At 37.6% G+C, this 21,507-nt stretch overlaps 1 protein-coding gene across 2 annotated transcripts in view; it reads left to right on the top strand.

The window, feature by feature from the left end:
• Positions 1 to 21,507, top strand: part of LOC131678920 (uncharacterized) — a 466,403-nt gene that overhangs the window by 349,452 nt on the left and 95,444 nt on the right. The window lies entirely within an intron of this gene.

Genomic DNA, 21,507 nt, shown 5'->3' with positions numbered 1-21,507 from the left:
TAATAAGAGAAAATGAGACAAAGAAAAAAAGGAACTAGAGATAAAGAGAAAAGAAAATAACGAAAAAAGGGAAACAAAAGAGAAAAATTAATTAAATAATAGGATCGCAAAATACTTCAATAATTAAATGATTAAACAATTGAATAATTTAATGATTAAATAATTAGACAATTAAATAATTAATAATTAAATAACTAAATCATTAAATAATGAAATAATTAAGCGAATAATCATTAATTAATTATTTCCGTACTTGAATTAGATATTCAAGTACTGAAATAATTAAATAATTAAATTATTAAATTATTAAATAATCAAATGTTAAAATAATTTAATGTTTTAATAATTAAATAAGCAAATGATTGAATGATTAAATATTTAAATAATTAAATAATTGAATAATTAAACAATTAAGTATTTAAATAATCATAAAAATATAAATGAAAACACCAAATAACTACGTAATTAAATGAAAAAAAAGAATAATTTAATAACAAAAAAATTAACATTCGAAGCAAGAGAAAAAGGACAAAACGCAAAAAATAGAAAATGAAAAAAAGAGAATAAGAGAAAAATATAAAGAGAGAAAAGGAGAAAAAAAAGATAAAAGAAGAAATGTTAACTAAATAATTAAATAATCAAAAAAATAAGAATCAAATAATTGATTCATTAAATAGTTAAGTAATTAAATATTCAAATAATTAAATAGTATATAATTGAATTTAATTGAATAATTTAATAATTGAACAGTCATATAAATAAATGTTTAATGAATTGAATAAATGAATAATGAAATAATTAAATAGTTAAATATTTCAGTAACTAAATAACATAATTAAGTAATTAAAATTAAATTATTAAATGATTAGGCAATTAGATATTTAAATTTTTAAAGAATTAAATAGTTAGATAATTAAATGATTAAATAACTAAAAAGTTAATTTATTAAGTCAACAAATAATTTAAAAAACGAATATTTGAAAACTAAATAATTTATTTATAAGAAAATTAAATTATTAAAAAATTAAACAGTTGAAAAAATACATAATTTAATAAAAAAATAATTATTAAATAGCTAATTAAAACGGAAAATAAAGAGACTCAAAATATTTGCTTGGGTTAGGAAATAGAAAATGTTGAAGTAAACTATGAAACTATATCGCGAAGAGTAGTGACACTATTGCATTAAAGTAAACAATAAAAAATTGCATAATAAAAAATTAAAATAATAAAATACTGTAATAATAAAAAAACTATGGCCTCAAGTATAAATTAAATGATATAGTAATAAATTAATAAAGTCATTGGCAGAATGGCAAAGGATAAAATAATAAAAAAAATAAAATCATAAAATTACAAGACAATGAATTACTAGAATAACAGTAAATTTGGTAATAAATTACCAAAAGAAAGGTAGAATAAACGAAAATCAGAATTTAGCCGTTACCATCGAACCCTGCACCTTTCACACGTGCCCTAAAACGAATTATTCTACAATCGCGTGTGCCAAAAATTCACAGCTGCCCCTGGTTGCTTTCGAAAAGGGTAGTGGAGGTGATCGATTTTTCCAACCCCAACCACCACAGCAACGACCACATAAAATAGAATCGGAGAGGATGTGGTCATTCTGCTGATGCTGAACAACCAACAACCGCCATACAACTTTTGTTCGCTCTCCAGGAATCGATTAATGCCGCTCGGGATCATTAGTGCGAGGGTGGTGGACACGGACCATTCATTCGATTTTTCGAGGGTCCCGCTTACCTTCTGGGCCCATTTTGTTCCGTTTATTTTTATTATCACTTTTCAGTTTCATTATCGGCACTATTGAGACACTGCTGAGTTATTGAATGAAGAAGTCATGGTATCCTTTGTTTCGGACGAGTGTAATTTTATCCATTGAACTCTCGTTTATATCTTTATGACGAAAATCGATTGTCGCTTTCCCATTGTTCGCTGTGCAACCACCACCGCCTGCTTCGCTTCGCATCGCATCGTGTCGGTTATCAGGCTCGTTCCACTCCATATTGCACCTCGTTTCGTTGATTGCAGTGAGTGTGGGAGTCAGTCACTATCAACTGCAATGGCGAAATGTAACACGAAAAAAGGATCTATCTGAATAGACGTAGAAAAGTTTCTCGTTTGCTCATCCCTTATTTGGGAAGCGGCAGCACACAGTAGAGACGATGCATATTAAAATGGATGTGCAGCTGTTGTTTTTCTCGATGTTCAATAAATAAATACGCTTGACCCTTGTCCATGGTGGGGGAGTTTGTGTGAATGGGGATTGTTTCGAGTCGATCTCACTGGAATTGCACTTTGACACGGAACGGAACACCAGGACACTTTTTGCCGCAGAATCACACCAACCAACCAACCATCATCATGAAGTGAAGTATAAAACGCGTAGCGAAATGTCACAAGAGCTCTTCCACACACACACTAGATTAAGAATAGCATTGTTCTAAACTACCATTCGAAAGGACTCATCTTTTCGCCTGCTTCGATGACAAAGAACCATCGTTGGGTGATCATATTCATGGCTCTTTTCAGGATTTTGCTTAAAATATTGCCCCATTGTGCTAAGAAGCTAGGGCAATCGTAGCAAACCATGCACTGAATGGCAAAAGAGACGTAAAAGCAAGAAAAATCGATATAATTTATCACCTCCTTGGAACGTGCCCGCCGCCCGGTGCCACACGAACAAGAGAAATGCGTTTGATTAAAGGAACATCCTAAATCGGTGGAATAATAATAATAAAAAAAGTCGCAGACAAGCACCTAGGTATGAGGTCCCATGTGGCGGACGAACATAAAATTTTCGAGGAAACATCAACACCTCGGATTCGGGTTTGCTTTGAGTTAAGGACACGAGCCAATGATGAAGCACGCGTTCGCTAATCGTAGAGACAGGAGCAGTGGTGTCAATGTCGTCTGAGGAGGAATCCGTTAATTTTACTTTGAGCTATACAAACTGGAAAAATGGTTAGGAACTACGTCATGGGAATGTTTCGACGTATATTTCTACTTGCAGTAATAATTTAAAATATTGGAAATTCCAATTCGTAACTAAAAATTTACATATTCAATTTTGGACAAATTCTTGCTCAAATCCGCTTCCAGCAGATTTTTTAATTTCTCGAACAGAAGAAATTTTCTTTTAAGTTCGTTTGTTGCCATGAGTAGTTCGAAGCAATAGCGGAAGTATTTATAATCCCGTTTTATACGACTTTTCTTACGATTTGAAGTGGAATGGAGGGAACACATTTGACTCACTTGTTCATCTATCTTACTGTAGTATTCTAGATTTATTTTATTTGATCTTTCAAGTAAATGAATAAGTAAATAGTGGAAACAGAAATGCTTCTGCCCCATCCCATCCCAGGAACCTAGGACTAAAGGAGTGACATTAACCCTCTTAGCCAAGTCACTCCCAACGATTTATCGAATTGAAACGGTCGGTACGGTTGTCCACGTTTCTTCCTTATTCAAGGTTGAAGCATGCTCAACTACGCGTTATCTAGTCTCTTTATTTTAAATTTCCCTCAATTTTCTCATATTTACCTATTTTATTAATTTTTGTCTAATCTTTCAATATAGGGGTACGCTTTCAAAATTTCGGCAAAAGCAAGCTTTTGAACGTTAATAACTTGCGTTACCTTGAGCTAAATTACCCAATGTTTGCACTAAAATTCCTGGAAAATGTGCAATTTTTTTTCATTGGATTTTAAGTATGCAACCTCTACAAATCAAAAAAAACTAATATCCAGAAAAAAAACTTTCGAGAACAACGCAGAAAGACTAAAATTCCCCTGCCCATTTCGGGCAGAGCCATCAACATAGAGCACCAAACGAACATTAAAATTCGGTAGCCATAAATATATATGCGCTTTATAATTATTATAATATCAAATGCTAAATTTTGTAACTTGTTTAGAAATATTCATTTAGTTTCTATTTTAAATTCGTTCTAAGCTTAAAGTCATTCCAAACCAGATTCGATCACCAAAACTGTTTTTATTTAACGTATTGTACAATGAACAACTGCATTAAATCGAAATTTTAGGTCCCCTCCGATTTTTTTTTCTAGATTCACCCTTGTCATTGCGTGATACATGAAGGTACCCCATGATATCGTGCTGACTCCAAAATGGATTTAAAAGACACGTTGCAAAAAGCACCTTTAATGTCAAGAAAAACAGCTAAATCTGATTGATTTTACGAAAACGATTTGTCAATGCTGCAGACAGCATTGTGTAACAGGGTGGTGGTAGACTTCCCCCGCTGATATGCATGTTGCATTGCATGCAGCGATTAGCTCCAATTTAAACGTCAATGCAACATTTCGATTCAAATTTCAATTTATGCTTACCAACAACAGTGAAATGGTGGGTACACCAAGTATACAAAGTTTGGAACGCAAAGGACCTTAATCAACCAACCAGAACATCTTGTTTGGCAAGCGATCTGGGGCTGTGGAAAAATATTCATTTCTTAGTCTGTAAACGGACAAATCCACACGCCCAAAGGTGACTTCTAAGGGTCTTATGAAGACTCGACACTTCCTTGCCTTGGATTTGGCATGTTTCGCTCTGCCTGGTCAGTCTTAGACTGGCACAAAACCAATAATGTTGTTTTGTAGTGCATCTGTCCAATCAAAAAAATTTAATATCGTCATGAAGGCAAACGTTCATGAAATCCCAAAAAAAGATTAAAAATGCCCTTTTGAAAGTGTTTACACATATTAACCCAGGCTTTACCCTAAATTTGGCTATATGAATAACAGCAAATGTGCGTGCGTTTGAGCAGGACAGTTGGTAGAATAAACATTTTTATAAATATTATTGTATGGTACCTCACAAGAGTAGTTCAAAACTTCTAAGCTTTTAAACAAAAGACGAATGCTGATGGGTTAACGTACACTCAGCGTATTTGATATTTCGACTGTTTTACTGTTTTACTGACTGTTTTACATTACTGACATTGAGACGAATTGTTTCGTTTTGAAAGCCATTTTTAAACAAACTTTACGTGACAACTAAAGTATTGAAAACTTCTTATATCGAATAGTGAACTGTCTTCGTAACACAAATTTGTTCAATAGGGAGACTGTTATAATTACCAGTTCACGGTCATAATAAACATTACCAAATTTTTCCAAAACGAGACGATAGTTAAAAGAACCGTTATTTCTGTTCCGGCACAAAGGAATGCGAACAAAATGAACGAATCTCGAGACGATCCACGAGCGTAGACTCAAAATTGTATCGATTGATTTCAAAGGTTCCCGAATTTGGCCATCTGTAAGCGAAGTGCAGTATTGATTGAAAGAAAAAAAAAGCGCCTTTTTCCAATGTCAGATGTCGACTCTGTTTAGTTTCATCATATCAGGAATATCAAGAAGCTATCATACCAGGAACAACACTAAACGAATCAATGTATCTGAACATGTGCCAACTACATAAAGTATTCCAGGAATTTTAAACAGCAGCGCGCTTCGTTTATGGTTACACATTATGCAGTGGCGAATCCAGGAGGAGGGTCCTGGGTGTCCAAGCCGATCCCGAAAATGTTCAAAGTGTTGAGAAATTTTAAATTACTTTCAAACCAAACATTTCATTCGTCGCGGTGGGTATGAATTGAATTTCGTTTCTCTTTCAAGGTCAAGACGTTTAACTGACGAGTTTTAGTGCCTTCTTGATGAAAGCACCCTTAATCCTCAAACAACGTCTTACAACTATGAAGGTCAGATTACACAGAAAACTTGCATTACCTAGCAGTAGGTAATCTTAAATCAGTGCATCATACTTCCTCCAACGAAAAACGAAAGAGAGGGAGTCCAAATTTACACAAAAATAACGAGATATTCCTCAAAGCCGACTAAACTTCATCCCATTAATTTTGAGTAAAAAAATCATTCCCTCTCCTTTGTTTTCCGGCAGTGAAATAAGGACATCAAACTAAAATTATCTGCTAATAGGTAATGGATTTTAAGTGTGTACACCGGCTGGGAATACTATAGCGCAGTTGGTGCGTCCCTTATACTGTAAGCAGCTCACCTGAGTTTGAACTCGCACCAACCAGATCAGCTTGCGTTTTTTGACGATATTTGGACAGCAGAACCGACACCTGGTTGTGGAAATCCGAAATCATCTTTGTTCTGCGTATATTGAATCTCACTTTATTTTTTAAAATAATTTCAACACGGTTGACTGATTTGGAAGTGTCTCGGGGTGACAAGGAGTAGAAATGGTTCCCTAATTCTGGGAATCTTTTTTTGATCATCCTGCTCTACAGTTGTTTATAGCAGTTCATTTATAGGGTCCCCTAGCTCAATAGACATGAAACTAACTGCGAATTGCACTATCAAGTGTACCGACAGACAAATGTAGTCTTACGTCGACTGCGCCGTTCTTCATACATATAGACGAGGATCTCGACCTTAACCCTCTGCTGCTCAAATTTTTGTTTTGCTTTAAAATGCTATTGTAGATTGTTTTTGTAAAGAGAAAGCCAAAAAATATTTTGCCAGTTCACGAAAGCTACGGATTTTTCATTTAATCCTCAAGATTTTATTGCTAATAACTTTTATTTCCGCATCGTTTCTCAATATAATTTCAAAGCTACGGAAGAGTACTACAAGCTATCAACTTAAAAATATTTGTTTATTTTCTCCAAAAGTTTAAAAAAAGGATAAACAAAATTACACTGAGAATCATCATTGCCGGCCACGACCATCTTTACCGCTACTTAGGATAGTATAGGAAATATCCTCCTCCTTTACCAGGGCTTGGGACCTGCAGCTCTGGTTCTCAATAGTTCCATGTACGTATATTATTACAGACATGTCACTATTGAGATCCATCATTCGCTAGCGGAGTTGATGATAGTGTAGAAGTATTCGACATGTCAGTAGTAGAGGAAACTACTATTCCATTGAAATATAGGCTTGTTCATTTTATGTCCCAGTTTTACCTTAGCGTAGTTTTTGTGCTTTATCTTTTGAGACTGGACTTTTCAAAATATCGTTCTACTTTACTGGAAACTCCAAAGGATAGGCATTGTTGTCAATTCTCAACCCTCATACATAATTCAACAGACGATCGGTGTTAAGTCAGACCGAACTAAGTGACAATATATTGATTTCGAGAAAAACGAGTTTAAAGTTTGAATCGCAGCGTCTTTTACATTATAATTGGAAATTATTTTTTCCGTAATTCTTGTTTAATGTTACATATTTCAAATCTGGCACAAGTCGAATGTAGCTGAAGAAATTATTTATCCATTACAATCATTATCTCATTTTTTGATGTTTTGCGACTTAGTCCAGTCTGACCTAACACCGACCAGACATCCTTCCACTCAGATACGACCATGCGTATTCCCCATGCACATTGATGCCCTGTGGAATGGTTTCCTAGTTGGTGAAATAAAAACATGAAAACAAAGAAACTAGTTTGCTCAGTCCAAAGAAATGTCCGTCCGATTGTTATCACCCGGCGGATACGTGTTCTTTTACAGTACCATCAAAACAACGAACATTTAAAATAACATGCGACAAAATATGTGCAATTTTAAAAATAGTAAAATGAAAACTATTACTTATTTGCAATAAAATAAGATTGGAAAAGAAATTAGTCGCATAACAAAAGTGGTTCATTTTTTTATAAAAACAGGTGATAAATGACGCGAACGAGAATAGGTGACCACCGCCCACAAAAGTAAAGTTGCTGACGGTGCTTAAAACGTTAGTTTATCTAAAAAAATGCAATACTGCCTCTGCATATGTGGGAAGGACTTCGGTCAAACACTAGCTTCCCACCTTGGCGAGAAGCGGGGTAAAACGGGCGCTGAAAGGTCAAAATAGGTCAAAAATGTAGAATCTTTTTGTAACTCTACTTTAACTTGATGAAATCTAATTCCGTTTAGTCGCTCTTTAAAGGGATCTGGGAGGGGTTAAAAATAGGATAAGGTACCTTTTCGATTTGCAATCGATACACAGAGAAGCATTTACATCCTACCCTGAAAAATGACACCTTCCAAAACGCACATCTTTTCAGAATCGTCGTATTTTAAAACTGTATATTTTTACTCGGAGTTCCTTTCCAACCAATTTTCCATTCAAAACTCCAACATTTTCAGAATCCTCAGAAAATTCGGATGTATTATAGTCATTTTTTATTTCGTTTATATATGTTTTAACTTTAGGGTAATTCACCTCAGTTTTCAAGTTAGAAAAATTTGTTTTTGAAATTTTTTAATCCTATGCACGAATCGAACCCAGGTGAGTTGCGTACAAGGCAATCAATTTACCAACCATGTTATGCCGTTCCGATTCAGTTAGGTTATCGTCCATAAAAAATGGGAATTCAGTGCAAACCGAGACTCCGTCCCGACCGTCTTTATGCGAGAAGACTCTGGCTTTATGTTAATGTCGGATTGAGATGAAACGAAGTCGAAAGGCAATTCCATTACCAGCTTAATTTCAGATATGATGAGATCGTGTATGAATAAACTAATGATGCGTTGTCCAGAGTGTAGCTTCCTTGACCGAAACTTACACGCATTTCTGGTAAGGTTTAGCAGGTACCGTCTTTACGCATGGGCACACTGGGCCAGGGCCAGGGGCCCCGGGCTTTTAGGGGGCCCCAACTTAGGATGAATATAAAATCATTCTGTGTTCCAAAAAATAGTAGCACTCAATTGTCTATAACTCTTTATCGTGTGGGTAACAATGGATCAGTTGCTCAGATTCGCACATTATACCTTTACCCATGTGACGTTTAAAGAGCATGCATGTTATTAGACAAATTAAAACGTCAATCCAACATTTCTATTCAAGTTTCAATTTATTTTGAGCAAAAACGATGAAATGTTGTCTAAACACGTATAAAAAGTTCAAAAAGCACCAAGCAGGAGCGGCAACCAGAATTTGCTCAAGGAAGCTGTACAGAAAGTGGAAGAAGAAGATTTCGAAATTCGGTACACAATCCTTGTTTGGCAAACGATCCGCGCATGTGGTAAATTTTCATTTCTTCATCACATCTGGGATTGTGGATGGACACTTTTACATGAAAACCTCTAAAAATGATTCCAGCACTTCTTGAGGCCTCACGATGCTTTCGCGACGGCATAGTGGCATTTTCCACTATGCCGGCGTAGTCTGGTACCCCTGGCACCAATTAGGTTATTTTTGTACGACATTCTGCCTTATCAAAAATATTTTAGGCTGTTTCTGTTTGCGTTTAATTATGAATGTACCGCTAATAGTTGTGGTAGTTAATTATTGAAATGAATTGTGTTGCTCATATTAATAGGTTCGAGTAATTTCGATGTTTCGCTATGTTTATCTCTTTATTTATTTATTTATTTATTTATTATCATTTTTCATCTGACCCGTGTTGGTCTAAATGTTGTTGATTTATGAGAAAAGCGCCTTTCAAGATTCACTTCAGAAGCAGACCTCGAATGCGCGTAAAAACCCATAATCTATTCGTACTTTTTTCATCTGATTACAATGATCTCACATTACAAATTAATAAAATTGCATACGTGTTGTACAGCATTACAATAACATTACAGAAATATTGTAACAAAATCTTATAGCCTAAAAGTTCTAAGTCAATTCTTCAAAATATTACTAGAAATATAAAAATGGTCATACACACTATTGAAAACATTACGCATCGCCCTTATGAGTTCGTTCTGACCGTACTCAGTGCGCTGAAAGTCGAGTCTTAAGTTACGTGATCTAAGGTTTCTGGCGGTACATTGGTGTAGCTTTGTGAGAGAATATATGAGGCATCTATATGATCAGTCAATATTTTCCCAATAAATCTGAATGTATTTCGTCTTTTTGCCAGAGTTTCCATATCGAGCAGACGACAGCGATCGATGTATGGTGGTAGTTCTGTTGGGTTGGGACACGGCAAAGTTCTAAGAGCAAATCGGAGGAATCTTGCTTGTACTGCTACAATTCTGTTAGTCCAAATGTTCGTATAAGGACACCAAATAGCTGCGGAAGCTTCCAGGACAGACCGAACAAGAGAAAAATACAGTGCCCGCAGACAATATGGATCAGTAAACTCGTTGGCGATTCTTATTATGAAGCCAAGGTTTCTATTTGCCTGTGCTGTAACGTGCGAGTAATGGTTTCTGAATGTCAGTTGCGAGTCCAAGAGTACACCAAGGTCTTTGATAACTGACACTCTCTCTCTAGCAATTGGCCGGCGATGCTGTAGCTCCAGAGAATTGGATTTTTCCTGCGCGTGAAAGGTATTATAGTGCTCTCTAATACCTTTCACGCGCAGAAAAAATCCAATTCTCTGGAGCTGGCCACACTGTGAGACAACAAGTTACGATTACACCAGTTATAGACAGCATTCAGATGTCGCTGAAGTTCGATACAGTCCTCTATTGACCGCACAATGAGAAAGAGTTTGAGATCGTCAGCGTATATAAGTTTGCACCCTGGGGGTATAACATAGCAAACGTCATAGAAGAATAAAGAAAAAAGCAACGGTCCGAGATTGCTCCCTTGAGATACACCCGACAAGTTGATGAAGATATGACACGTTACTTCCTAATTTCACTGACAGAGGACGATCTACGAGATATGATTTAAGCCAGCCTATAAAATTTGATGGAACGCCCCGACGCTCGATCTTTACCAGAAAAAGAGAGTGATGTACACGATCAAAAGTAGCTTTAAGATCGGCGTATATAGAGTCTATAGTCCATCTTCGTTGTTTCAATGCAGTATGATGTACATTGGGCTAGATTGGTAGTTGTTGATCTGCCTGCAAAAAAGCCATGTTGATTCTTCGATATGTATGCTTTGGTCTCACGAAAGAGCATATTTCCTACTATGATCTAAAACAACTTTGACCCAGAGCAGAGCGAAGTTATGCCACGATAGTTCGCAACATTTTTCCTATCACCTTTTTTGAAAACGGGAAACATGGCTGATTTTTTCCAGCATACGGGAAACACTGATTGCGACAGTGATTGGTTAAAGATTAAACTTAAAGCTGCACACAATGCGCTTGCGCATCTTTTCAGTATAATGGAAGGAATCCCATCTGGCCCCAACGATGTAGAGAACTTTAACTTGCTTATGGCAGCTAGAATGTCTTCGTTGGTAAATTGAGTGTTTCCAAAATTGAATACATCGCGAGGAACATCTTGAAGGCTACGATCCACCTGAGTTAAATTAGCTGATTCATTTTTAAACACACTCGAAAAAATGTTTTGTGAACAAGTTACAGATGCCACTGGGAGTGTTAGACGTTTCATTTGCGAGAAACATACTAAAAGGAAGCTTTACAGTCTTTACATTTCCATTTTCAAAAGACCAAAACTTTTTTGAGTTTCGTTTTAGGTTGGATTGGGTTTGTGCTGTGTCGTGTCTTGAGTAGAGAAAGCAATTATATGTTTTGTAGCTGTTACTGGCTAGAGTGAACTCCCTTTTTGCACTTGTTTGCTATCTTCGCCTCTCCGAACCGTTCATTTATGCGCAAAACTTCGGTTAGAATATATACCAAAAATCTACCTCACGAACAACTTGTACATGAAGAGACTCCATTTCAAAGAATCGTTCTATTCCTGCAGCAAAAAATGCGAATACCTAACATGAGTGAATCTCGAATCGCACAATTAGATTCGACAATATTTAATATTGTCATCTACAAGTGTAGTTGAATTATGATTGAAGAAAATGTGGCTTTTTTAAGCTGACAATTGACTTTTTCCAGCTGCATCATATCAGGAATAGTAAGAAATTGAGAACAACATTGTACGAATCATTGTAATTACATTGGCGGTTGCACATGAAGGCCAACCATCGTCAGCTAAATTTAAAAGCATTTTAAGAGAGCGTGTTTGGTGGCCCGGCATGTCGAAAGATGCAGAGGAATGGGTGAAGTCCTGCTCGATTTGCGCTACAAATGGGAGACCTGAAAAGCCCACTTCCATGACCCGCTTCCATTAAATAACGTAGTCGTCATCTATTACCAAGTTGAATTTTATTGGCATATTGCTAAATATTTTTCCTAGATTGTCATAGTGTGAGGACAATTATTGAATGAATCGTCGACATTGTAGTGTTGACGTTTAGCCTGCCTTACTCCATCATTCCTCATCATTGACGGAGGCACTCCTCAGCCTCAAACAACGTCTTACAACTATAGAGGTCACATTATATCATGTGGAGAGAGAACAGCGCAGCTGGTAAGTCCATTACACTGTACGCAGCTCACCTGAGTTCGAACTGCCACAAGCACATATAGTGTATTAGGTCCTTAGCTACTTTCGGGCAGATTGGTCAGAAGATCTTTTTAAGATCTATCAAAATCATTTTCCGTTTTTCGACGGTACTTGGACATTTACAGTGCCACTTATAGTGATGGAAGTCTAAATTTTTTTCCCCATATATTTTGATTCCTACAGCATTTTTAATACTTCCGCATGGTTGTATGATTTGGTTTGAATTTTAAAAATAAATCTCAAGGTGGCATAGTTGGCTCCCTGATGCTGAGGATCATTTTTGATAATCCTACTCTACAGCAGTGTATGCCTGTCCGAGTATAGGGACCCCAAGGCTCAGTTGTGCCCAGGGGCCCCGAGTGGTCTTAAGGCGGCCCTGGTTTAGCTTATGGTAAAAACTTTAACGAAGGCAGTCATACTAAACGACGTACGATTTCAACCAATTTTCTATTTGCAGCCTGTTGAAGAGAAATTAGAGTAATTCAGCATCTTGACGAGTTAACATCGCTAGATTTTAGCCATCAGCGAATTCCCGAAACGATTTTTCGACGAGTTATTTTCTAAATTCTTAGATAGTTATCATTGAATATGCCTTATTTCACGGCAATCTGCATTTCACAAAACGAGTAAGAGTAAAATGTATAGAAAATGCTAATTTGAAAGTAATCTTCAACCAACATCGGAGAATCTTAAACAAAAGTTTTCCGACGGAGATCTCATTTGTATGGCAGAAAGCCATATTTTATTCAATTCGTTTATTTGACGCGGCTCACAGCGGCAATTTAACGGAGCCGTGGGCCTTTGATATGTTTACAATAAGTAAAAAAAACAAAAACAAATATTGGATACCCGTTAAATCTCGCGCACGCAACCTTCTATTGCGCGCGGGGCCTTCTTTCGCAGAAGTGAAACGTTTGTCTGCTCGCCTACTGCGGAATGAGCGTATTTAATTCTCTCGTATCTTTTATGTCAAGATCATCATCGTTAAAGGTGCGTTGGTGATTTTTGCTCTTACGGGTGAGCAGTGTAAGCCCGTCGTAATCAATATTAACTACCTCGCCGCTGTTGCATTCAGTTACTATGGTCTGAACAGATGGCATAAATTTGGCCACCGTTTGTGGTTCTAGCATTGGCATTGAAAATTTTGTTTTGGGCTGGTTTTCTGTTGATTAGTTGGGAATCGGTTGAGATGCAATCTTCTCTGCATCTTCCGCGCAAAGTTGTCCGTGGTGAGCTGTCTGATTTCAGTACTTGCACCGCGTAGGAGTTTGTCCCTCATGACTGCATAGCGTAGTTTGTTTATTAGTCATTCCGTGAGCTTTAAATTTTATAGTCAAGTAGAAGGGAATAGGTCTATCGAACCCCATTATCACCACAAGGATACCGTTAGGAATACCTGGGAAAAAGTTTCTCCGACATGCATTCTGTAATTTTTTTTCGAGTTTTCCTACTGGAGCTGTAGAGCTCCCCGTCAGAATCACATGCTACAATTTGCAGACGAGACAGGCAATGTCGCCCACTAAAACACTGCTTTAGGCCAATTGTAGCGGGCCGTGATTCTGAATGTGTTATTCATTGTACGGTTCAGGTATGTGCGGGCGTAGAGACTAGCGATCGCGTGTATCATCGCGAAGGGCTCGAACATTTGTACGTTAACATGCTCGATCGCGTGTGTGTTTGTATGTCGCGTGTGCTAACGTGTATGTAACTTCGCGTGTATAAATTCTATTTTATAACCGCGTGCCTTTCGGATATTCGCGTGTGTTCTAGAATGATCGCGCGCGGACCGTGAATACGATACTAAATTTTTCGTGTACGGTTCAGATTCCAGAAGAAAGTGGATTCTTCCATATCATTAGAGTTCCCAGTCATGTCGCCGTAGAACGTGTGGTCCAGTGGATATGAGCTTTATTTTTTTTTATTTGTCCAACTGAATGTATGTACCTAAATTGCTAGAATGAAGGCTAAAGATTTCCGGACGTGACCGATTCATGACCGCGCGCGTTTGGCGGTTCGCGTTTGAGACCGCGTTTGTAACTTCGTAAGTGCTAAAGTGTTCACATAATTACCGGAGTGTTATCAAGTTTGCGCGATTGCGGGCATAGGTGTGCGTAGATGATCGCGAAGGGCTTAAGCGTTCGTATGTTGACTTATTTGTCGCGTGTGCTCGCGTGTATGTGACTTCGCGTGTATAAATTCGATTTTGAAACCCTGCGGCCATTCATATATTCGCGGACCGTCATTCTGATATTTATTTTTCAGTGTACAGATCACATTCTGATAGGGAGTGAATTACTCCTTATCTTTCTTTCTGTTCTTTTAGCTTTCTTTTTAATTGATTCATTTGAAGGCATGGACCTAGATTTTTGGAATCGATGATAGAGACTTCCGGACGTGAACGATTCATGATCGCGCGAGTGCGGCGGACTGTAGGTTCACGCTTGAGACCGCGTTTGAATGTTTATAAGTGCTGAGACGTTCATATTATCACCGGAATGTTATGTCTGCGAGAACCCGGGTGTAGGCTGCGTGGATGATCGCGAACAGCACAAGCATTTGTATGTTTGATTGTAGCGTGAATGTGACTTCGTGTGTATAAATTCGATTTTAAGTCGCCATGGACCGTGTAGTTTAGTGGATATGAGCATCATCTTTCTGATTGGTCCACCTGAAGGCATTGGGCTTATGCTACTAGGACCGAGAATAGTGGTTTCCAGATGAAACCGATTCATGATCGCGCGAACACGGGCGGGGGTTCACTCTTGAGACCGCCTTTGTGAATTTATAAGTGCTAAACCGTTCACTTAGTCACCGAGGTGTTAACTTGTTTACGAGATCGTGGGTGTGGTTGTACGTGGATGATCGCGAAGGACTCGAGCGTTTGTATGTTGACGTTTTTGTCGCTTGTGCTAGTGTGTATGTAACTTCGCGTGGATACATTATTTTTATAATCATGTGGCCATTCACATGTTTGCGCGTTATTCAATGATAGGGCGTGGACGTCTTGTCTAGTTTTTGTTTCTATTGGTCCAACTGAAGGCATGAGTTTGGGCTGCTAGGATCAAGGGTAGAGACTTGCGGACGTAACCGATTCATGATTACGCGAGAGGTGGGTTGATGGTTGCGACCGCGTTGGTAAATTTTTAGGTACAAATGTTGACTTTATTTACCGGGGTGTTTGAATGTTGGCGAGATCGCGGGCGTTCGCAGTTTTGACCAGGTTTGTGTTATCTTGAAGGCCACGTTTGTACGTTGGGAATAAGAGATTGTGAGTGTATATGAGATAATAAGCAATTTGTGTTAGTGAGTGTTAGCATGGATCTAATTTAAAATATAGCAATAAAAGAAGGGTGCCTACAGAGAGAATTGGGCCCTAAACCCACATTCTATATTATTTGACCATGGCAGTGGATAATAAAGGTCGCCAAGTTAAGTACTAAAATTGATCACAATGTAGCTTGACTAAAAAGAAAAAAATCGTATCCCAAGTTTATGTGATATAATCACTGTAATACTGCTTTGGTGAAAAAGCCCCCGGACCACGTGAAGGTACAGTATCATGCCGAGGGGACATGCATTCGATAATTATTTTTATATAGTCATTTTCTATATACACGGGAATATTAAATCCAGCGCTGTCACCTCCAATAATGTAGGCTTGGGCTAAAATGCTGAATGAAATCAATACTGAATTACGGAAATGATGATATTGAATATAGATGACCTCCGTAAGACCTTAGAAGGTATTCCATTTCACGAAAATGGATCATGTTGAACAAAATTTAGTCAACGACCGCAGCGTTGTTTACTAAACAATGCACACTAAATCGAGAAGATTCTAGTTGTCGTTCACTTGGTTCGATTGTAGCTCTGACTCGGACAGAAGTAGAGAGTAAACTAAGAATAGTATCTTGATTTACATGTCTCTTTGAAATTTGGCAACAAGCAATACAAGCAAGCAAGGTCATACAAGTAAGCAAGATCAGTGTATTATTGCATACAATGTTTATCAAGGATGCTACATGGTGTTGGATCTTATCGATTATGACACGTCATACAAATTTTGTCATCTATACACACCTATGACACGCGTGAGTGCGACTTTTGTTTACAATTATAGTCAAAACTCGGAACATAGTCATCCGATCTTCATAAGATTTGAGAGATTAATAAAGAATAGATAGAAACATCAATTGTATTCTTTGAATTGTTTATACCATTTATAAGTTTCAAGATATTCAATCTCAAACTTTAAAAATCGTTTTTCTCGAAATGAGCTAAATGGCGCTTGTCATAAGATAGCACAACAGCGACGAAATACCTACACTACACAGCATTTGATATACAAAATATATAGAATAGTATAAATCGAGTTCCGGGATTTTATATCACAGGCATTTGAATAGAAATTGAAAATATTTGAAATTCATGAGGAATCACACATTTTTCCTTTGCCAAACAGACTACAAATTCAAATGAAAAGTAAACAGTAATCATCACCGCATCGAAATATGTGGGTGTGTATATGTGCTACAGGACAGGTCACCACTTCACCTAACGAACGGAACTATATTGACAAACATTCCCATACACTGGCGTACATGCCCATTTTCAAAAACAAACAAATATGTCCTGTCTCTGTGCAAGGAAGTGAAAAATCGAAGGCATGCTTCGATGTCCACCTCCTCGCTAATACACCTACCTAGCACCCAACCACCAGCCGCCGAATTACAGTAGCCGCATGCATCGTTCAAACGACGTTGAAATTGGATCGAAGACTACTTTGTTGGCTGGATGGCGTTCGGAAAGAAAGAAAGAAGTTCAGAAAGAATGAAAGTGGAGACGACGAAATTGAATCGAAATCATTGAAGCAGGGCTATAACCGAAGCCGGCATGAGCTGGGGCAAAACTTTCCGATCAAACAAAAACGGGACACCCGTAAACGAAGGGAACATTTTATCTAAATAGACGCAAACACATGCCAATTTTATGTAAATTGAGACACATTGGACGGCGGCGTTGCGTTGGAGAGTTCGGTGAAAGTATAGCGAGATGGAATGGAATTCATTTCCTCCTACTACTGATTGGATTCAAGAATAAAATAGTAAATTGATTTCTTGGGCCAATTCGAGTGGTCGTTTCCCCCTGAATAGGTAATAGTGACCAAAGGAATTGGAAATAAGAAGGATCCAATTTAATGCAGAATTTGTGTATTTATGCTAAACTTTCGGCCTTACGTTGCCCAACCGAAGGACGATTGAAATGGTTATTGTGGGAAAAGAGCGAAGCAGAAAAAAAAACGTTTTTTTTTTGCTTTTGGGTGAAATGTTTACGTATGCATGGACGCACACGCCTTTTGCTGCGGTCCAGTGAACTCAATGAGTGACAAGTGGTGGGAAAGATTCTTTTTTTTTTGGATTCTGCAATGTTGCAAATGTTTGCGTATCATTTGAATATATCGAATATTTGAACGTGATGACGTTGCCGTTCTTTTTACTAACATTCACCACGATTTGCACATATATTGGAAGTACGTGGAAAACCACTCAATTATAGGAAAAAATAGAAAACCCTACGCTTACCAGTCCATCGTCGAAAAAGAGGGTGCCTGGCTACACATTCTTGACCAAGCTCACCCTCAAAAGAAACACTCATTCAGAAGGGGATTTTAAACACATTTCCTTCTCCTTCTCCTATGCCAGCCAAAAATATTTTGCAACCAACTTTTCCCGCTTCACTGACAGCCTATGCCCGATCCCCACACACCGACCAACTGCGCTTTGAAATGCTTTCAACAAGTGGATTTTTATTGGATTTAAATGCAGTTGAGATTACAGCTGAACCTCCTTCCCCTCCTTCATTCAGCACCCCGGGCAGCCACAACCTTTTCCCACCAGAATGAATTCCGATTAGTTCAAAAAAGTGTATGTTAAATGACCGTAACCAGTCGTAAAAAAATGTTGAAAAAAATTCCTCGTCGCCACATGGGATGTAATTTGCATCTAACCTTGCAGGAACCTAAGGAAGTCACTGATTTACACCACACATTTCGCTTCTTCGTAACTAAATTCCGAGAAGTTGATTTTTTTAATTGCCCAATCGTAAAAAAAGTTTCAACCCTCTATACTATTACCGGGTTTCAGATGGGCAACCAGTTGACTTTGTTTTTTTTTACTTAAGGTTACCTATTTTGTCCGACCGCTGCAAAAGGAGTCGAACCAAGCAACCTGGAAATTTTACAGGCGTATAAAAAACAAGAGGTAGAAATTGCCTTTTGACTTTTTACGGCTACCGAAAAAGTTGGTTTTTCTTCGGCAAGCTTCCTGGAAGATCAGATGGTGCTGATTAGAAGATCTCTGCTAAATTCCGACAGGTTTGCTTTTGTTTTCGGTGCAAAGACAAAGGTTTCAAAGTTTATCATCGTGTCTATCCTGGTCCAGTTGAATACATCTGCGATTGAGAGCTGGTCAAAGCAACCATCTAAACCTTATAAGTGGAAGGCGTCATCGGTTTGCGCCGCTTTATTTTCTCTGGTTGCTATGATTGCTGGCAATTAGATGTTCAACGGTTTTTCCATCGAATAAAAAACATTTTAATCCCTGAGCAAAAGACACCCTTAAATAACAGCAACGGTTTCAAAAAGTCGTTACAAAATCTTCGCGCTTTTTCCGAAAAAGTTCGTTATTTTCCAATCTTCTTCCCAATCCTTTTGCTATCTACGTTCCATTCCCTTTCCTTGGCAAACACAGATCGAATTGCAGTAGAAAATTTAAATACCCTGTCAAAGATTGTGACAATCGATTGTGATTACTTTTTAAGGTTCTTTTTTCTCTTTAAAAAATCGAACTCGAACAATAAATCAAATTACCTCAATCCATAACTAAACATCCCCCTTGTTAAGCGAAAAAGAAGGAAAACGTCGCCAAATCCATGTCATCTAAATAAATAATTTGACAATTCTCCTCCGGTTTGCTTCGATTGCACAACCGAAAATGCAGTTTAACTGAAAAAAAAAACTTCTTTTCATACACCACCGTGAGAAACTACCACCGAAGAATAGATTTTTTAGCAAAATTCGAAAAAAAATCATTTCCCAAAACGCACTTTTTCGCTTGGGGGAACACAACAAGAACAAGATGCAAAAATGTGCTACCTTCCTCCTCTAGCAGAGGAGGTTTCCTTTGATTTGCCTTTGTACGTTTTTTCAAAATCTTTCCAGTAGTGTGTAGAGTGCGAGAAGGAAGGTGCATCGCAACCGGCAAAAGGGACGAAAATGCGCGCCAGGACGACGACCCTCCAATAGAGCAACAAAAAAAACACAACATACAAAATCCAAAAACCGAAAAAAAACCGATCCAGCATCCTGCGCACAGGAATTTTATGATCCTCACTGCACAGCGACACAGAGAGAGAGGTAAAATGAATCGGCGACAAAGAAAAATAAGACCGATATTTTTTTTTTTTGGAAGTTAGTTGCGTACCAAAAATTCTTCAACTGTCAGTATAGAAGAGAAACAAGCAAAAAAAAAACGCATTATCTTACGCAATTTCGGTTTGCTTGGATCGCGGCAACCGACCTGACGACGGGGATGAGAATGGCGCAGTATAGGCCATTGACAGAGTACCTACACTTTTCACGCTTTTTGAGACTGATTTGGATTTATACGATCCCGTGCATAGATGCGATATGGGTTTACGGTCGAAGAGAGGGTCGATAGTTTTTGAAAAAATTTCTTTTTTTAGCTCTGAACTGACATACAAATAAAACTGATGAACTTTTTTTTTGGAAAAAGGGTGCTGAAGAATAATAGTTTTCGTTGTGCGAATTTGCGATGTTGAAAAAACGCATTTTTTTGTGGAGGGATGATTGAAGAATGGATTAAAAATTTCAAAATGGAAATAAATCTACCTGCGTCGGAAAAGTTCGTTACAATTTTAGTTGTAACGACTTTTGTTGATGAGGGTTAAATTTTTCTTGGGTGGTTTTTTTCGAATTGCGCTGGGTAATCAAATGACAATGAAATTTTGAAATTGTGTTAAGATATGTAACTCCTTGAAAAAAGTTTTCAGGGAAACTAAAATTACTAACAGTTTTTACTAATAATTGCAACAAGTGGCAAAATGTAAATTAAAGAAGTTGGATTTGAATGTTTCGTATTCCACTCGTCAACTTGCTGCCAGTTAGACGATACAGTGAAAACCCGTTTTTATCAGCCCCTTGGCGAATTTAGGCTGATAAAACAGGGACATTGATAAAATCGGGGCATTTATTTTTCTTTCTTTTTAATAAACCGAAGCTCTTAAAACATTCTTCTTTGGTCCTTAGATGTAACCTCGCAACCTTTTCTGATTATTTACTTTAAGTTTCCCCTAAGGGGGTCTAACAGTGCAAAATTTAAAAAAATCAATATTTTTATTTTCGTTTTTTCGGATCTCTAAGATAAGAAATATATGCCCAAGAAAGCATTTACTCGAATTCAACTTGGTTCGTCTGCTAGAGCCCATCAAACTACCAACTGTCAATTTTCATATGAAGCTGATAAAATCGGAAGCTGGTAAAATCGGGTCTCCACTGTATATCCAAACTAATACCAATTTGGTGAGAGAGTTCGCACCCTCGTTTCCCCGATTTGAAGAATGAACAGGAACCCATAATATGGTTAACTCTCTAACAAAAAGATGTGCGGGGAATGCTTATCGTCCTTCAATGAACGAAAAGCCTCAGCCTGAATTAGTCTATCAGTGAAAAGGAAATAATCTATGGTCCAGTACGCAGTATTCTTGTTCGTTTACTGTTTTAATCTATGTTTTGCAGTAACGATTTTGGATTTTCGCCCCGTGCGAAACAAAGACTATTCGGTAAAACTTCAATAAATTTTCCGCATGATTTTAGATTGATATATAGTACGATACGAATTGTGGTCGGAGGCTGGTTTTCCCGGTTTACTCTCACTTGTCTCCAGTCACGTTCTACACACAATGTTCTACACAGGAAACCTATTGAACAAATTCAATAAACGTCTCAATGCAGGTTTAGGAAATTTCATAAACAAATTGATTTTTGTTCCGTTTGACCCAGGAGCATTATTTTTGCATTACAGTACAACTGATATTTCTATTATTGAAAGGAGAGTCATCGAATGGCAAGTCAATTGTTCGTCTTTTATATGTGTATCGACAGGGTGTATATTGCTGAACAAAGCTATAATAACTTTAGCTGCTATTGCCTGCTAATCTGCAAAG

This window comes from Topomyia yanbarensis, chromosome 2 (assembly GCF_030247195.1).
Source record: "Topomyia yanbarensis strain Yona2022 chromosome 2, ASM3024719v1, whole genome shotgun sequence".
Taxonomy (NCBI): domain Eukaryota; kingdom Metazoa; phylum Arthropoda; class Insecta; order Diptera; family Culicidae; genus Topomyia; species Topomyia yanbarensis.
Note: the sequence above shows the minus strand (reverse complement) of the source record. Positions and strands in the feature narration are given on the sequence as shown.